At 40.8% G+C, this 16,865-nt stretch overlaps 1 protein-coding gene across 4 annotated transcripts in view; it reads right to left on the bottom strand.

Moving 5' to 3' along the window:
• atxn1a (ataxin 1a) overlaps positions 1-16,865 on the bottom strand; it is a 103,877-nt gene that overhangs the window by 23,667 nt on the left and 63,345 nt on the right. For all 4 annotated transcript variants that reach the window (XM_037794356.1, XM_037794357.1, XM_037794358.1 and 1 more), the window contains one exon: positions 6,636-6,751. The gene's annotated coding sequence lies outside the window, so the exon portion shown is untranslated. The remainder of the gene's footprint in view (positions 1-6,635; positions 6,752-16,865) is intronic.

The raw sequence follows: 16,865 nt of genomic DNA, 5'->3' as shown, positions 1-16,865 counted from the left end.
GTGTGCCTCCTCCCGGGGCCCAAGGCTGCACAGAGAACACAACAATAGACTCTGATCAAATACATACACAAACCTATATGCCTGTCCACTCGCTCCATACAATCAAACGCACAGTAATCATGTTGAATAGCCGCGTTGATTGCTGTCAGACTCCCAGAAAGGAAAATGGCTCCAGCCAATTAGGCAATTTCTACAGAGTAAAGCGCGTGTGTGTGTGTGTGTGTGTTGTGAGCAAAGGGATGTTTTATGTTGCAACGATGACAGAAAATTAAGACGTCGAGGCCTTGTCATTAATTTTTGCTTTCTGAATAACTAAAATATTGGATGGTAACCATTCACTACACCATGGAGGGCAAATACTTCATAATAAACATAAAAAATAAAATGATTCAATTAAGACCCCACAGGTTATTTCATCAATTTGTAGTTTGAAATGAATGCACACCGAGCACATCAAGACAAACAGGAAAAAGCTTTTACATCTGCACACACACACACACACTGGGTTATTTATCTGTTGAACTCTTCTTAGATAAATTCTGTTATTTTATGATTCATTGACTCTCACGATACTGTACTTTGTGGGGATTATTATATTAAAAAAACCTCAATATTTTCAGTATGATGCCATTTAGGGCTATACTGAATAAGGTTAATGCTTGAGAATAATAAAACTCTGTTAATAATATATTGGTCGATATAATATTTTTCATGAACAAATAATGCTAACAAGCATTTTGTGATAAAGATTTGTGTGACTAAATATACTTAACAGCTGAAAACGGTATTATTTAAAAAAATTATTCATCATTTAAACGTTATAGTAAATATAAGATAAAAGTCAAATTTAAACAGAAAATGTCATCGAAATTTAAATAATCTTGAATAATAACTATATAGTAGGGATGCACCAATCCCGATACCGATAGCGATACCTTGGCTTTGAGTATCAGCCGATACCAAGTACCAATCCAATACCAGTTTTTAATTAATAAACTGTATGACTCACTGTGTGGAAGTGACAGGGATCAGGCTTGACTTAAACATTGATTTCCTAAATTTGTAAAACAAAATGTAATAAATAAATAAATAGATAAAATGCTACTGAATTGAATTAAAAATAATAAATTGTACACCTGTAACTTGGTAAGAAATCTTCAAAATTAACAGGAATGACAATTCAAGTGTAAACATTTTTAATGTAGTAACAAATTGGTTAAAACTTAAAAATTCCAGTATATAATGTATATTGTATACAAACATAGAATTGAAATGAATAGATCTGCCCCAATGTAACCCAATCCAGCTATTTGAGTCAGTATCGGCCCGATATCCGATCCGGTATCGGTGCAGCCCTACTATATAGGAATACAAAGATTTATTCAACTTGAATAGAGAAAAGTAAAATATACATAAACATGTTGCCAAGTAAAGATTGGACTCTAATACCCATATTTCCCATTGTTTGTATTTTAATAATACTTCATAATTAAATTCTGTAACTAAGTAGCTGCACTGTAGTTTATATTTGTGCTTTGCTATCCACTTTCAAGCACCTCCCCCTGACTTAACAAACCAGTTTGCATTTGGAGGCTTCTGTTAAAATATTCAAGTATGCATTCACACTGCACATTTGAGTGAGAGTTTGCAGAGAGAGACAAGAAGAGAGCCGACAGACTGACTGCACTCACTTTTCCCACTGATCTTTGACTTTCTTTCAACATCATTATTTTAAGTAGTTTTTTTTATGCACACACACATACACACACACACACACACACACATTGTTCACACAAACAAAGATGAAAGGAAATTCCATCTTGGTGACGTTGACTGGGTGGACCTTTTCAAACTGTGTGCAAAAAAAAAAACATATTTGTGGGCTAAATTCTTCTGCATGCATGCAGCTGTCTCATGGACTGAAAATAACATGTTTCAGAAGCCGTGACAGTCACACACACACACACACACACACACACACACACACACACATAGTTGTCTTGAGGCTGGTTGTCCTTATAAAACACAAAACCCTTTGACCCTGACCCAATTCCAACGCCAATCCCAATTTTGTTTCCTTGAAGACCACCGTCATTGTGCGTGTTTGAGCGAAAATTTGATTAAAAAAAAAAAGGTGTGAGGAACAAAAGAGGGAGCGACGGGTGGAAAGAGAAGAGGAGAGAAGGACGAGGAGGAGGAGAGGGAGAGCAGGTTAAAAAATAACAAGAAAATGACGAAGGAGCAGTGAGAGACAGTGATGTCACCTTGTAGCGGCACTGCAGTGAGAGGGACAAAGAAAGAGAGAGAGCGAGAGGGACATGGAGAAAGAGACTTAAGAGATCTATTAGCTGATAGAAGTCATACGGACAACCTCCAACTCCTTAGGCAATTGATTCAAGGATATTATGCGGAACGCTTTGTGTGTGTGTGTGTGTGTGTGTGTCTGAGAGAGTGACAGTGAAACTCTGGCTCTGGGCCTCGGGGCATAATGTAGTACTACTAGAAATCTCTCTTTAGAGACTGCACTTAGTCTTTCTCCTCTCGGTGTGTGTGTGTGTGTGTGTGAGTAAGAAAAAGAAAACAGCAAAAACTCAGCAGTTTGTAACTAAAGGAGCATGTAAATGTGAGCTTTAGTCACTTCGGTGTGGGTGTGTGCTTCTATTACTCATGTTGTGGGTCCTGTCCACTCAAGGTAAACCATAAAATTTTAGGGTAAGAGTCTTTGGTTTTTGGTTAATATATGGGTTCGGTTTAGCATGTAGCGTTTATGGTCAAGTCTCCGGAGGATCATTTAAGTCGATGCAATGTCCTCCTAAGTGACAAAAACAAGTTTGTGTATGTGTCTCTGTGTGTGAGTGTTTCAAGAGGACAGCATAAAGGAATGCCTCGGTTCAAGACTTGCCAAGAGCACTTTTCCCATACGCCAGGGAGCCAAGACTTCCCCGACCAGCCAAGAATAGCACCAACTCTTCTCTCTCTTACTTTCTCTCTCACCCACACACACTCGAGGACTCACACTTTTCTCTCTTTGGATTCAACAAGAAAGAGGGTGATAGCGTGAAGGAGGGAAGCACAGCCTCACACACTTCAATCAGCCCGGTGAAAGAAGAAGAAAAGACTGAATTATTATACTTCCATTGTAAACCTTGTTCAACATGCTTTGGCAGTGCTGCACGTACAGTCATGCCAATAAAGCACATTTGAATTTGAGAAGAGAGAGAAAAACACTGAAGTCTGGTCAAATATATGCTTTGGCAACATGATTTCGATCAAAAATGCCACGCTAATAAAGCTTCACTGAGCTGAACTGAAATGAACCGAGAGGAAGATAGAAGGAGTGAAATGGAGAAAGCAAGTGAGAGAGAAAGACGGACAGAGAAACTGCAGCACTCTCCAAACTTTCTGCTCCCTGTGGGGTAAATGAGAGTGCTCTGGTCTGTGTGAATGTGTACGAACATGTGCATGCGAGTGTGTGTTCATTTAAACAAGCCCGTCTGTTTAAGACGAGGACCAGAGTGCACTCCCTACTCCCATTGCGTGGCACCAAGATGTTGAAGCAACAGAACAACAGGCAGCAACATGGCACTCCACAATTCATTCATTCACAATGGGTTATCACAAAGTATGAATGACTTACATGTATAGGTATGTCTCTGTCCGAAATCTGCATCTTCAACAGAGCATTGTGCAGATCTGATTTCAACCAACAAATAATCTTTTAAAAGGTACTGTATGAAGGGTTCATTCTAAGCTAACGAAAACACAACGACTCTTAGTTTCAGGTGATTATACTCTAATGAAAACATAGTTCTGAATATTATATTCCATTTCTGCTAATAGATCCCCCGAAATGTTACATACTGTTCCTTTAAAGGTGCTAAATGCGAGATCGGGAGCATTTCTATTGCGTCTGCAAACAACGGCAAAAGTGCTGGCAAATCTAACAGTGTTAACCTGAGGAGGAACCAGAGAGTGGGTGCTATGCTTCCGCAACGACGCCGTCAGTCGGGACGGCGTTATCAACTGTAACCGCCGTATGAGTGCAGTGCAGCGCGGCAGCCGTGAGCTAGCTAGTGGGGCATGATCACATGCACAAACAAGCACTAAAATGCAGGCACGGGCAGCCCGGCGATGGCAACAAAGCACAGAGAAGCTCGAATCACAACACACACAGAGGGAGAGTGACTTCATTCTCTGCTCAGGTAGACAATAATTCTCTATATCTTTACTTAGCAAATAGTTGTTTGCTGCTATATTAATGCTCTGGATATCATATAGAGCATCTTTAATATTTGTGACACAATAGGCAAAATTTGAAAACCAAATCTACCAAATTAGATAACTCACTCATTCATGCATAGAAATGATTAAGAAAATTAATTCTTAGCAGTGACTTCTAGATTTTCAGCCTTCACTTTACAGCCAAGGTTGTTGTTCAGAACATTCACTTAGTATTACTTTTTAATGTCTGCACTGTTGATGCCTGTTCTGTGCAATAATGAAATGTTTTTAATTAGTTTGTGATGCATATTATTAGCTCATAGCTGGACAGATCAGGGCTGCCTTGAGACTTAACCTGCCAATTAGTATCCTGACACTCTAGTAAAGTCAAGCATTAATCTTCCACTCTGCGTGCAGACTCCTGGTGGAGGTCGGTTAGTGTTTGTTATTAAAGTCGCCCATGTCCATTGTTTATTGCTCACGACAGCAGTAAACAGACATGCAGAGCATCCCCTCAGGGAAAGAGGCGAGTGGAAAATAACACTCATCTCCGAACGTGCGAGGCAATCTGTGGGGAGAGAACTTGAAAAACTTTGCTTAAATGTTTGTTCATATTGATTTTCTTTAACTCGCTGGAAGAATGCCTCATAGTGAGTGGCGAGACTATCCATCAACCAGAAGGCCTTAGTTCAAATACTCGACCTCAAGGATTTGCTCTGAAGAAATGTCTGCGAGCAAGATAATCGCCGGCAGCTCCAAAGGTGCTATTCTGCAGCTGACCCCGTGATCTTACTTCCCCGTGGAAGGGGAGAAAGCGAAAGGAGAATTTCTCCTCTGGGAATCAATGTTACCACAAAAAAGACCATATATGTGCTGCGAGTAATTTAGAGAAAAATCAAGGCAGTTGTAGCTTGTGGTTCACGAGTAACCTAAAGAATGTTTATATAGAGATTCATGAATGAACATTTAGAAGTTAGATACCCAAACACACACTTAGGTAATGACTACATGTATAAGCAAAGCGATAAACTACAATACATCCCCCTCCTCAGGCCTTACATTATTTATAGGATGTTTTTCACACCCTCAGCGCTGCCAATAAAGCTTCCATTCTCACAGGAAGACCCCTCACTAACTGGTCCTGAAGGTGTTATGCATGAAAATATATTGCTGCTACATCAGATGCAGTCTCATAGACAAACACATGAGGCAGACTAGCTTTACCCTAAGGCTACATCTGCACTAATATGTTTTTGTTTTAAAACGCCGTCCAGACGAGCCTTTTAGGGCCATTTCAGAATTAATCTCCGACTACCACGTCTGAAAACGCATATACATGACCATTCATGTACACTGGGTATGCACGTGCCGGTGTAAACAGGAAGCAGCACTGGACACGGGAATTGATGTAAAGTGCTCATATAATAGCTTGCCTCCTGCGCATGTAGGCAGTAGTAGCATTATAAAATGCAGAATTATCCGTGTTGAAATTAACCACTGGTGGTCAAGGCTGATGTCGTTTGTTTTCTTTCGGAAAAGGTTCACGATATGGGGCGTGACAAATCAGGGAAGGACACGCCATGAAGCGAACGTGGGTGTCTGCATCATCGTTTTCAAATGTCTCGGTTTCTATCCGTCCAGACCAAAAAGCAGCCCCGGGGTTTTAAAACTAAAATGGGGAGAGCAACGGTCTCAAACGTCTCCGTTTTAGAAATGAAAACATATTTGTGTGGAGCCTAAACTGTCTCTCCTCAAATCTCAGCGCTGGCAGTAAACAAACTTAGTTAACCGAGGCCCACTGGCTTCATTTCAGTAACTGAAAGACACCTTCTCATCTTTCTGACGTCATTATACACCTTTATACAGACGTTTGAAAGAGTCTGTGAATCTACCACATTGCTTGGTAAACCCATTATATTTTATGACAGAGAATGAGGACGAGCCTAACATTTACGATGTGCCGTTGCTCAAAGCAACAGAGAGGAATACCTTGGTTAATTCACTGCAGGCTGTGTATGTGATTAGCTGCCACTTCACTCACATTCAAATCCAATGCACTTTACTTAACATGCATCAGGGCTGTGTCCAGGGTGACGGGTTTATCAGCAAAGCAAGGCTCTGGGCTACGAGGAAAACACAAGGCTGAAAAGTCCTTGACGTCGGGACTAATAACACCAAATTAAACATGACAGTCAGACCAGTAGCTTTTAGGTTGTAATAACAACATGGCAGCAGTTTGTCAGTAATGATTCAGCAGTGAGACGTTGTCCTCGAGCTTATGAAGCACAGCCTCAATTCAAGCTCAACTAAAAACGTGATATTGGTCTCCATCTATTCATAAAAGCAGCTTACATAGCAACAAAAAGTTAATTTAAATAAAAAACCATGATGTTAACAGACGGGGACAATCTCACCTCATTCAACACAACTCCTCCAGACCCCCCTGGTTTGTCAGCAGGTGGTACAGCCCATGGAGAGGGTTCCAGACTATCCCAGAATGTCGCGTGGTGACTCAGGGACTCAGCACTCCCTGGTGGATGAAACAACAACAACACAAGTTGACACTAAAGTAGGGAATGGACAGATTAGGACATGACAGGACACACTGGTATACACTGTGTTGTACGGATGCATCAGCAGGAAAACTACACGTGCAACACAAGGTTTATTTCACAAAGACACACACGGAACTTTGATCCATGAGCATAAACAACCATATGGGATCTTGCCTCGATTAGAGTTGCAGCTGCAAAATGCAAAACATTTGTCTTTCACATCCCAACAGCCTTTGATTTTCTGTATCTGCACATTTGTACAGATCCCTAGTAAAGCACAACAAAGGTACTACAGTGATGGTTATTGTTGGTGATGATGGCGGGGCACCTGAGTAGCTGAAGTATATTGACGTGAAGAAAAAAAAAATACCTTACTGCATAAATACGACAGAAAAATCACTGTACATGTATACAGATAATAAAGTAAAATATTTTTTGATTCAAAAAGTGGAAGATATCACATACCATTTACATATCTATTAAAGACGACCTATTATGCTTTTGTGTTTTTCTCTTTCCTTTACTGTGTTATATAGTTTTTTGTGCATGTAAAAGGTCTGCAAAGTTACAAAGCCCAAAGTCTATGTCAAAGGATGTGACTCTCCCCCACAGAAACTCTGCTTCTGAACTGCCTGAAACACCTTGCTTGAAGTCCCACCTTTTCTTCCGTAACATGGTGATGTCACCAAGTAACACATTTGCAGTTTGGCACACCCACAAATAAAGCTAGTTAGAGCAGAGCTGGAGCGGAATCCAAAGAGTTTGGTTTGGTTGACCAATCACAACAGAGTGGGCCAGCTGACCAATCAGAGCAGACTGGGCTTTTCGGGAGGGCAGGGCCGGAGCTCAAACAGAGAGTTTCAGACAGAAGGTGAAAAGAAGTGCTGGAGCACAGCCGGTATGAGAAAAATAAAGCGTTTTTTGAACATTAAAGCAAGTAAACATGTTCCAGTAGAAACCCAAAATACAAGTATGCACCTGAAAATAAGCATAATAGGTCCTCTTTAATGTTGCATATTTTAAAAATGAAATGAAATGGGTCACAGCTTAGGTACACAAGAATGTTTTTGAGACATTTAGAGAAAGACCCATGAAAACCCACTATATATATATCCTTAACAGGCTTTTAAGCATTTCAGCCCATTTTTCCTGTTTAATGTTCTTTTAAGCTCTTTAAACCTCACTGTCGTTTGACATTTCCCACTGTGCATCTTTTCATTCGGTCTTTCATTCGCTACTGTCTGCATAATGTGTTATTGTTTTAAACACTGCAATGCAAATACAGGTCATCATCATTATAAGCAGGACCTGTCATATTCACGGGGTAAAAAAGAACTCTAGTGCATCTTTAAAGACATCAAATGTGCAACAAGCTGACTTAAGCAGACACCCACACACACCGGCATAAGAGACAGAGACAGACTGGCTGATCGTCGGCAGTGTGCACACACACTCTGAGGGACTAATTAGGCAGGTTGTGGTGGGATGATGGGGATGTTACGGGGATACGAGAGACATGTTCCCTGCTGTTAGTCAGCTGCATTCTGTGTGTGTGTGTGTGTGTGTGTGAGTGTTTGTGTGGAGGTGTGTGGGACGTCAAACATCCTACTGACCCATTTCTTACATGTCTGACGACAAGGAGAGAGGTGGGTAGGTGTGTGTTTGTGTCGCTGTCTAGTTGTGGGAAAGTGTTTTATTGCAGCCAGAGGAAGACACAGAGAGAGAGAGAGAGAGAGAGAGAGGGATTACAGCATGAGGCTGTGTTTGTGTGTTACATTAGTAATAGTGAGATATATCATTCCACGTACATTTCTTATGTTATGCATGATGACTGTATTCTACAGGGGATTGAGCTACAGTGGAAATGAGATATGATAATGGGACAGTGAGGCAGCTGTATAGTGAGACACAGAGGAATGTTTGGTATATGGCAGACATGGGAACAGTGCACTATAGTATAGTGTCAAGCTTAAGTTAAGCATGTAAGCACACACACATTAAGCTGAAGGCACACAGAAAGCAGCAGGGTGTGTGTGCAGTAATGTGTGTGTGTGTAAGGCAGAAACAGAGGGAGAAAAAAATAAATGTGTACTGAGACCAAGGATTAGCAGACACCAACTGGCAAAGGAGTCCATCATATGGTGTTAAAAAGGCAGAGAAAGAGGGATGGAGATAAGAGAGGAAGAGACAGAGAGGCAACAAAGAGTGAGAAATAGCTAAAGTTAAAAGAAGAGAGAAAAAGTAGGAGAGATCCAGAGGTGACAGGAAGGAAGACAGATGGAGAGAATAGAGAGGCTGTGAGGTAAAGCAGACACAGAGAAAGAGAGAGGCAGAGAGAAAGAGAGACAGAGAGAGAAACAGATGGTGGCGGAGAAGAGGCAGATAGAAACTCACTGGGAGGACAACACTGGCACAGCCAGTGAGGCACAGCGGGGAGTATGGAAAGCTGAAAAACGTCAGCGGAAAAGGGAGGAGGAGGATAGTGAGAGGGAGGGCAGAGCAGGACAGAGAGTGAGGATTAAACTCTGACAACTTTCAGGGAAAATACTATGATAGCTGAATCTTTAAAGATGTCAAGTTTAAATACTTCACCCTGCTCTCAGATCGTAGCAAATGAGGGGAGCACGTGCGAGGGATTAACTAAAAGAAAGGAAATGTATTTAACAGACACATTTTGTTTAACAAATGTAACAAAAATGCTGATTCTAGAAAATGTGAAACATACTGCCAGTCGAACTGAGATAATATTAAATAGACTCTACAGAAAATCAAAAACTGGTGCCTGGGCAGAGGGAGCCGCCAGACAACCAGGATGGGGCGGGTCTCATATACCTATCAGAAGGCCTCAACACACCCAAATGAAAATGGTTGCTGGAAGTCAAGAGGCATCTTATGAAATTACTTAATTACACAAGGCGGTAACTAGAATTACCGCCTCGCGGTTGTAGGCCTCCGCCAACCAGTCAAGTTGCAGTTTACATCCATGTCTGTCCAAAATGTCATCACTATTTTATCCTGTTAGACATTTATGTGAAGTTGTAATAATTAGTAGGGCTGTCCTCCAACCAGGAAATTCTTAGTCAGCTAACACTCGACCAATCGATTAGTTTCTCCACAAAGAATCACATAAAAGCACCACTTTAAATCGTCTGTTTACCAGAGATGAGCTCATAACTATTTTGGAGTCCGTCAGCATGAAAAAAGTATAAAAAAAACGACTAATGGACTAAAGAACTCTTAAGGCCCTGACACATCAAGGCGACGGTCGGGCGTTGGACGGTTTGGAGCCGTCGGTTTGCGTCCATCGGCTTAGTTTTTGCGCTGTGTCCCACACCATTGGCTCTAGTCTGCCCATGATAGACGTTTTTCGAAAGATTAAGCATGTTGGTGTGTCCCCAGCTTTAGTCGACCAAGACCAAAACAATCAACTAATCGACTAAGAGGGAGCAGCCCCAACAATTAGCATATGAATTCTTGAGTTATGGCCAAAAATGTGTTTTGTGAGGTCACAGTGACCTTGACCTTTGACCAATCAGTTTTTTTAAAGATTATTTTTTTGGCTTTTGCCTTTATTTTGTAGAGACATGATAGTTGTGAAAGTGGGAGAGAGAGGGGATGACATGCAGCAAAGGGCCGCGAGTCGAACCCCGGGCTGCTGCAGCAAGGACTCAGCCTTTGATACATGGGGCGCCCTCTTTACCAGGTGAGCTACCGGAGTGCCCTGATCAGTTGATCCCTGAGTCTAAGTGCACGTTTGTGCCAAATTTGAAGAAATTCCCTCCAGGCGTTCCTGAGATATCTTTTGTCATGAGAATGTGGACGGACAGCCCGAAACATAATTCCTCTGTCTGCGGCTGTCGCCAGCGCGGAGGCATAAAAAACAAAAGCTGCCATGCAGATAATGTTGTGAAGATAATACAAGTGAAATAGATACTCTGGTTTAAAATGTACAATTAGTCCCGGAGCTATTTGATTGTAATGAAAAGAATGCTCAGTAAACATGACCTTAAAAGCTCAGTGCTGATAATGTAAAGGCAACATAAATGCTTTTCAGGCTGATGAGAAGCTTCTCCTTACAACAAACACACTCCTCAGGGTACACTCTCTGTCACACACACCTAACGACACTTTGTCTCAATCCATCATGTCCAATCCAGGAATCAAGCAGGCTAAATGAGTCAGAAACGGCTCAGTGTAAACCACATTAAGTGAACGGCTGATTGAATTGCAAAGCAGAGAGGAGCAGCCCGCACCTGCAATGAACTGTGTGTGTGTGTGTGTGTGTGTGTGTGGCTTTTTTATGTCAGTCATGTCTCTATTGTACTTACACTACATTGCATTGCATTCATTCAGCAGATACTTTTGCACACTGTGACCTACAATAAGTGCATTCAACCTCCTAACAAACAGCTGAGAGCAGGTTCAGCACTACAGAACAAGTGCATAAATGACCAAAGCATACCTACAGTACAATAGAACAGTTTCTAGCCACAGGCCATCACTCTGATGAACACTTAATCAGTCACACACAGTCAACCACCCTTTAACACCAAATATCCGCTGCTGCCGTGTTATAGTTTATAATTCTTACAATCTCTGTACAATCACTGTAAAGATAAATCCTACTCAGTGTACGTACAGTATATAGGCGTCTCCACATGTACATACTGTACATAATCATCCAGTCCATGTTTATACATCCATCCATTGTATTGTTACAACTTCCAAACACTTGACTTTTATATAGACATTTTATTTTACTTTTATTATTGTATTATTTATATTCTGTGTAAGTACATTGAGAGAGGTGCATAAAACCGGAGTCAAATTCTAGGGCTGGGACGATACAGCTATCTCCCGATTCGATGTTATCATGATACTTGGGTGCCGATTTGATATGTATTGCAATTTTTGTTAACTTGTTTAACACCAGACCATGAGAAAAGTTGAATCATACACTTCTAGGGACTTTTACTTTGGAAAATATCTAAATGAATACATTATAAATGTTTGATTTTCAGCATGTATGTAGTCAGAGATGTCCTGAAGTCAAATATATCAGTCATTGTCAGACATTATTTATTACATTTTTTCCAGCAACCCAAAAGTCAAAGAATAAAGACATTTCCCTCGTGTCAATAAAAGCGGTAACTTCCTTCTACCTCCGCATAGACTCAAATGAAGCAAATATATCGATTCTGGCATTAAAAAAAATCTAATTCAAAAATCGTAAAAAAAAAATTGCAATACGTAGGTGAATTGATTTTTTTCCTCTCCCCTATCAAATTCCATGTATGTATATACTTGGCAAAATAAGCCTGATTCTGTTCTGATTGTGTAAATGCGTTGCGAGTCTACCTTACCCGGTGAAACACGGGTCAAAGAGATGTTTTATGCATGTTGAGGCATCTACCTGACACTGACTCATTACGAGAAACTTACAATGAGTTGACAGGTTGCCAGTAGTGGTCAAGTGACTGAATGAGTAGTTTACACTCTTGAAAAACGATAAAAGTGCTGCTGCTGTATTCTCTTAAAGCGGGTGAATGGGTTAAAAAATGTTTTGGTCATTTATGTCCGTGTGTGCGTGGCGATCTAGATCAAAAAGTGATGGTGTTCAACGCGTCTCACAAGTGTTCTCTGTGTGAGTGTCTCTCCGTACTCGACTACATGCCGGCGTGATTACACCATGAATACTTTTGTCCACTCAACCATCACTTCATCTGTTTAAGTGCTTGCATTCTTCCCATTCTCTCTTCGCCAAGTGTAGTCAAAAAAAAAAAATCCACCCACAATCGCCAAATCCTTTTGCCTACTGTACAAGTTTTGCCAAACAGTGCAGTCTTTTTTTAATGGCTGTAGACCACAAGTACGGGGTTTACAGGCCAACATCAGCAAAAGATTTACTCAAAAATGCCTCTGAAGGTTGCGTTCCCAAAACATTTAAATACAGAGTTGTCACTCGACATTAAATTTCTCTTTATACTTGCTTAGATGAATTACACGTCCTGTAGTACACAGCTCATCATTTATCATAAATGGCAGACAATCACAGGAACACATAGACAGAATAGTTTGGGAGCTGACGTCGTGTCTGGCAGCTGTTTGGTTGGCTGAGGCAGGAGAATGCAGCGAGTCTTTTTGTGTGTGTAGACGGAGTGACTGACCATCACTGTAATGTAAGGGAAATGCCTTCCTCAACCACAAGCCCATTTTCCTAGACTCCAACATATCTGCCGTACCACAAATGAGGAATCATCCTCCTTGTGAAGGTTCAAGGTGCTCAGAGCAGGGAGGAATGTTATCTTGGCGTCTGGAAAGGCCGGTGTCCTTTACTTACCGCCATCCTTTATCTATCATTACACACTTTTTTTGATGTGGAAGTGTGTACGTGGCAGCTGTGCGAGGTTCAGCGCCATTACAGAAATTCCTGTTGCTGACCTGAACTATTTTTAGTATCCAATTTTATGATGCACTGCTGGAAGGAAAGAAGAAAGATCACAAGCCAGGAAGCAAATAGAAATCATGCAGCAAAGACAAACATCAAAGAAAGGTTTACAATGCTCCCTCTCTCTTTCTCGCTCCACGTCCCAACTCTTTCCAATCTGACACCATTTATAGCCATTATTCTCTGCTTATTAACCCTCCAGTCTAAAGCTCATGCGAGTGACAATACTTGCGATCAAACCACACTGTAACAAGGAAGGTTGCTACTACAAACTGAGTGATCTACAGCCCACTGGTACACTTCATAAGGTTTTAGTGATGGAGGTCACACTTCTCTCCCACTCTCTTAAATGAGAACTGACCTAATTTAGGACATTTTCATAGTGGGTGTATTAAAAGTGCATAGAATCAGTGGGTGTTTGGTTACGATGTTGTTACATGTTGTTGTTGTTGTTGGTGCAGGAGCTGATCATAGCCTGAATAAACCTGACTGAAATGCAAAGCAAAAGAGGGAAAACACTGGTGCGGAAGCTTTAGAGCTGTCCTCGACTAACAGTCAAACAATTTCTCAGAATAGAAACAGGGTTTCCCGCAGCATATTAAAGAGGATATGCACTGCCTAGCCTGAAATAAAGACTAGCCCAGCTAATTTCAGAAGACATTATTACACTAACTTTTATGAAATATAACATTAACCCTCAGGGGGAAAATGAGCTTAGCGTTGCTGTCCAGGGAAAACCAGGTATCTCCAAATCTGTAGGGCCGTCCTCAACCAAAGAAATTCTTAGTAGACTAACACTCGTACGATTTAGTCGACTAATCGATTTAAGTTTCTCCACAAAGAATAACACAAAAGCACCACTTTAAATCTTGTGTTTACTAGAGACGTGCGCATAAGTTTCTTGGAAATAAGTCATTCAGCATGAAAGCCTTAAAAAACGACAAATCGACTGCAGAGATCTTAGTCGACCAAAAGCACCGATTAGTCTAATCGACTAATCAGTCCGTATTTTTTGTATGCGTTTTTTAATCCATCATCCGATAAAAAGAACGTTATGCGCAGAAACCTTGCACACTGAGTCTGATGCGTTTTATTATTCTATTCGCAATTACGTGAGTGTAATGGATAGGGCTCGTCCCAAATGGGGTGATAGCAAGACGATATCGTTTAGCTGCCTAGCGATTAGACAATCACTACATCTATGTATTCTTTTATTTCTTTATCGGAAAGTGCTTTGTGCTGGGAGACGGAGTGAATGTTAATAAGATGCCATTTTGGATGAAGACGTTTGCATGGACGGTGGCTCTGAGTGGTCAAACAACCCTCTTCTGCCTTTTGACGAATGCTAAAAAAAAACCTGTTCTGAAATCTTTAATGACGGATGAAAGTTACAGAGCTGGTGTGTAAACATGATTGACACAGTGTGAGGTCGTATTTATTTTTAAACTTGCAACAAATTTGTGTGTGTGTAAAAGGTCTTAAGAGGAGGCAGCCCTACACATCTGGCTCAATAAACTATTCAAAAACCCTTGGAGTCACGAAGCTGAAAGCAGGGCTGTTTTTAGTTCTTTCAGTTCACATTCAGTGTTTGATGACTCGGCATTTGTTCGCACCATCATGTAGTAACTAAACTGATCACGAGACAAAATGCAGCTCAGCAGCTGACAGTGAATGATGGATCACATTGTACTTCTTCACTGTAATTTAATTAGAGCAGCTTGTCATAGTGATGGGGGAAAAAAGAAACAGTCAGTTTTTAAAAGTTCAGAAAAGTAAACTTCTCAATCAGTCAGCTATGAGTGGGATCAAGTTCATCGCTCATTTTCAATAAAACGACAATAAGGAAAACAACATAATATTTACTCGTTGGCCGACACTCTAATGTCTGATTAGTTGGCTAATCAGCTCAAGGAGGAAGCTGTTGCTTTTAAGGTTTCTTTTCTGTTTCCACTTGTTACACACATTCACAGACACACCGACACTATGTCAACACCCAACACCTTCTCTATTCATGACAATGTCTCCTGTTGTATAATAAAGTAGGTGGGGCAGAGTGTCTTTACTTTGTGAGGCTATACACATCTTCAACTTCACACGCACGCACATAAATGCATGCACGCACACAAACAGAGCAAGGACATGCATTCATTTGTCCCGAATAAAGACAATGGGGTGAGACAAATCCAAGGCTGTGTGTGTGTGTGTGTGTGTGTATGTGTGTATGTGTTTGTGTGTGTGTGTGTGTAAGCTTCTGCATTAAGGGGGCATGCTGAGAGAATAGGAAGCATGCTTTCTGTGCCAACCCTCTCCTTGGCAGTCAAACAAGGACACTCACACACACAACACACACTCACAAACACACACTGCTGAGCGTTTTTAATTGGCCACTGATTTGCCAGTTAGTGTTCCTGCCACTCTCTTCACCTCACTGTGCTGGCCCCCTGCCCTACAGCCTGGCAGAGACACAGCTGGACCTGGAGAAACTGTGCATGAGAGTGTGTGGTAGTGTATGTGTGTGTGTGTGTGTCATCTTGAAGCAATTACTTTCGCAAGAGTGAGTGCATGCGTGTAGGTAAAGGAAGGTGTCATTACGAACAGATACACTTCACGTTTGCTTGTGAGTGTGTGTGTGTGTGTGTGTGTGTGTGTGTGCATTTGAAGGAGGTTCAGTTTCATGGTCGGACTAAGGCTCTGTGTGACATCTTTTAATTTGAAGCACCACTTGAAGATTCTTCATCTCCTCAGACATGTTTAGGTCTCAAAGTTCAGCATTTTGGAAAACATCTTCTACGTCGAGCACTGCTATTGTGTGACTGATACTGAGTGCACATTTCTTTTTTTTTGTTTGTGATTTTACACCAAGGCCAAAACATTAACGACACCAGTAAGGGAACCACCATGCATTATCTAAACACCAAGAGGACACTGCATATATAGTCTCCGGGTTGGTCATAGAGAGTTTGAGTGACAAAACGAGTGCTGTAAATGTCTGTTTTTCAGTGTTAAATGCCACAATACTCTTCAAGATCACACATACACACCACGTGCATTGTGGCATGTATCACCAGAGGTGCACATTACATTCAGAGGTATCTTTTGTTCATCTAAAGGGGAGACACTCCAGGCAAAAACATAATTTTTCATGCACTGGTCAATGTTGAGATTTTGAGTTATTTTGCTTCCATAACATGTTTTCTTTCAGACTAGTGGAAAGAAAACATCCAAAATACACATTTAGGTGTTTATTTTACTACAGTTTGTCTGTTTGCATTTGTAGATTTCTCCTAAATTTGCTAAGCGTTAGCATTAGATAATGACTCATTTCCATATTTAAACATAAAAACTCTGAAAGCTTGTAATACAAAAAACAATTGTCTTAATGTAAATCATCAACTGGGGATGTTTTATGGTGATATCTATTAGTTAAATTTTCTGCCCTATTCCCCTGTAGTGTCTTGCAAAATGTATACAATCAAAATGATTTAAAATACACCACATACACCAAACTTTCCAGTTTCATTCCTATCTGTATTCTAAAGATTTTTACTGAGGGGTTTGTTCATATATCATTCATAGTCTGATTTATAGAATATTTTATTCTGAAAAACATGGCAAAAATTGTTATTTTTTTGGTTGTTGAC

The sequence above is a fragment of the Sebastes umbrosus genome, chromosome 15 (assembly GCF_015220745.1).
Source record: "Sebastes umbrosus isolate fSebUmb1 chromosome 15, fSebUmb1.pri, whole genome shotgun sequence".
NCBI classification, from domain to species: Eukaryota; Metazoa; Chordata; class Actinopteri; order Perciformes; family Sebastidae; genus Sebastes; species Sebastes umbrosus.
The sequence above is the reverse complement of the archived record's forward strand: the minus strand, read 5'-3'. Positions and strand labels throughout refer to the sequence as shown.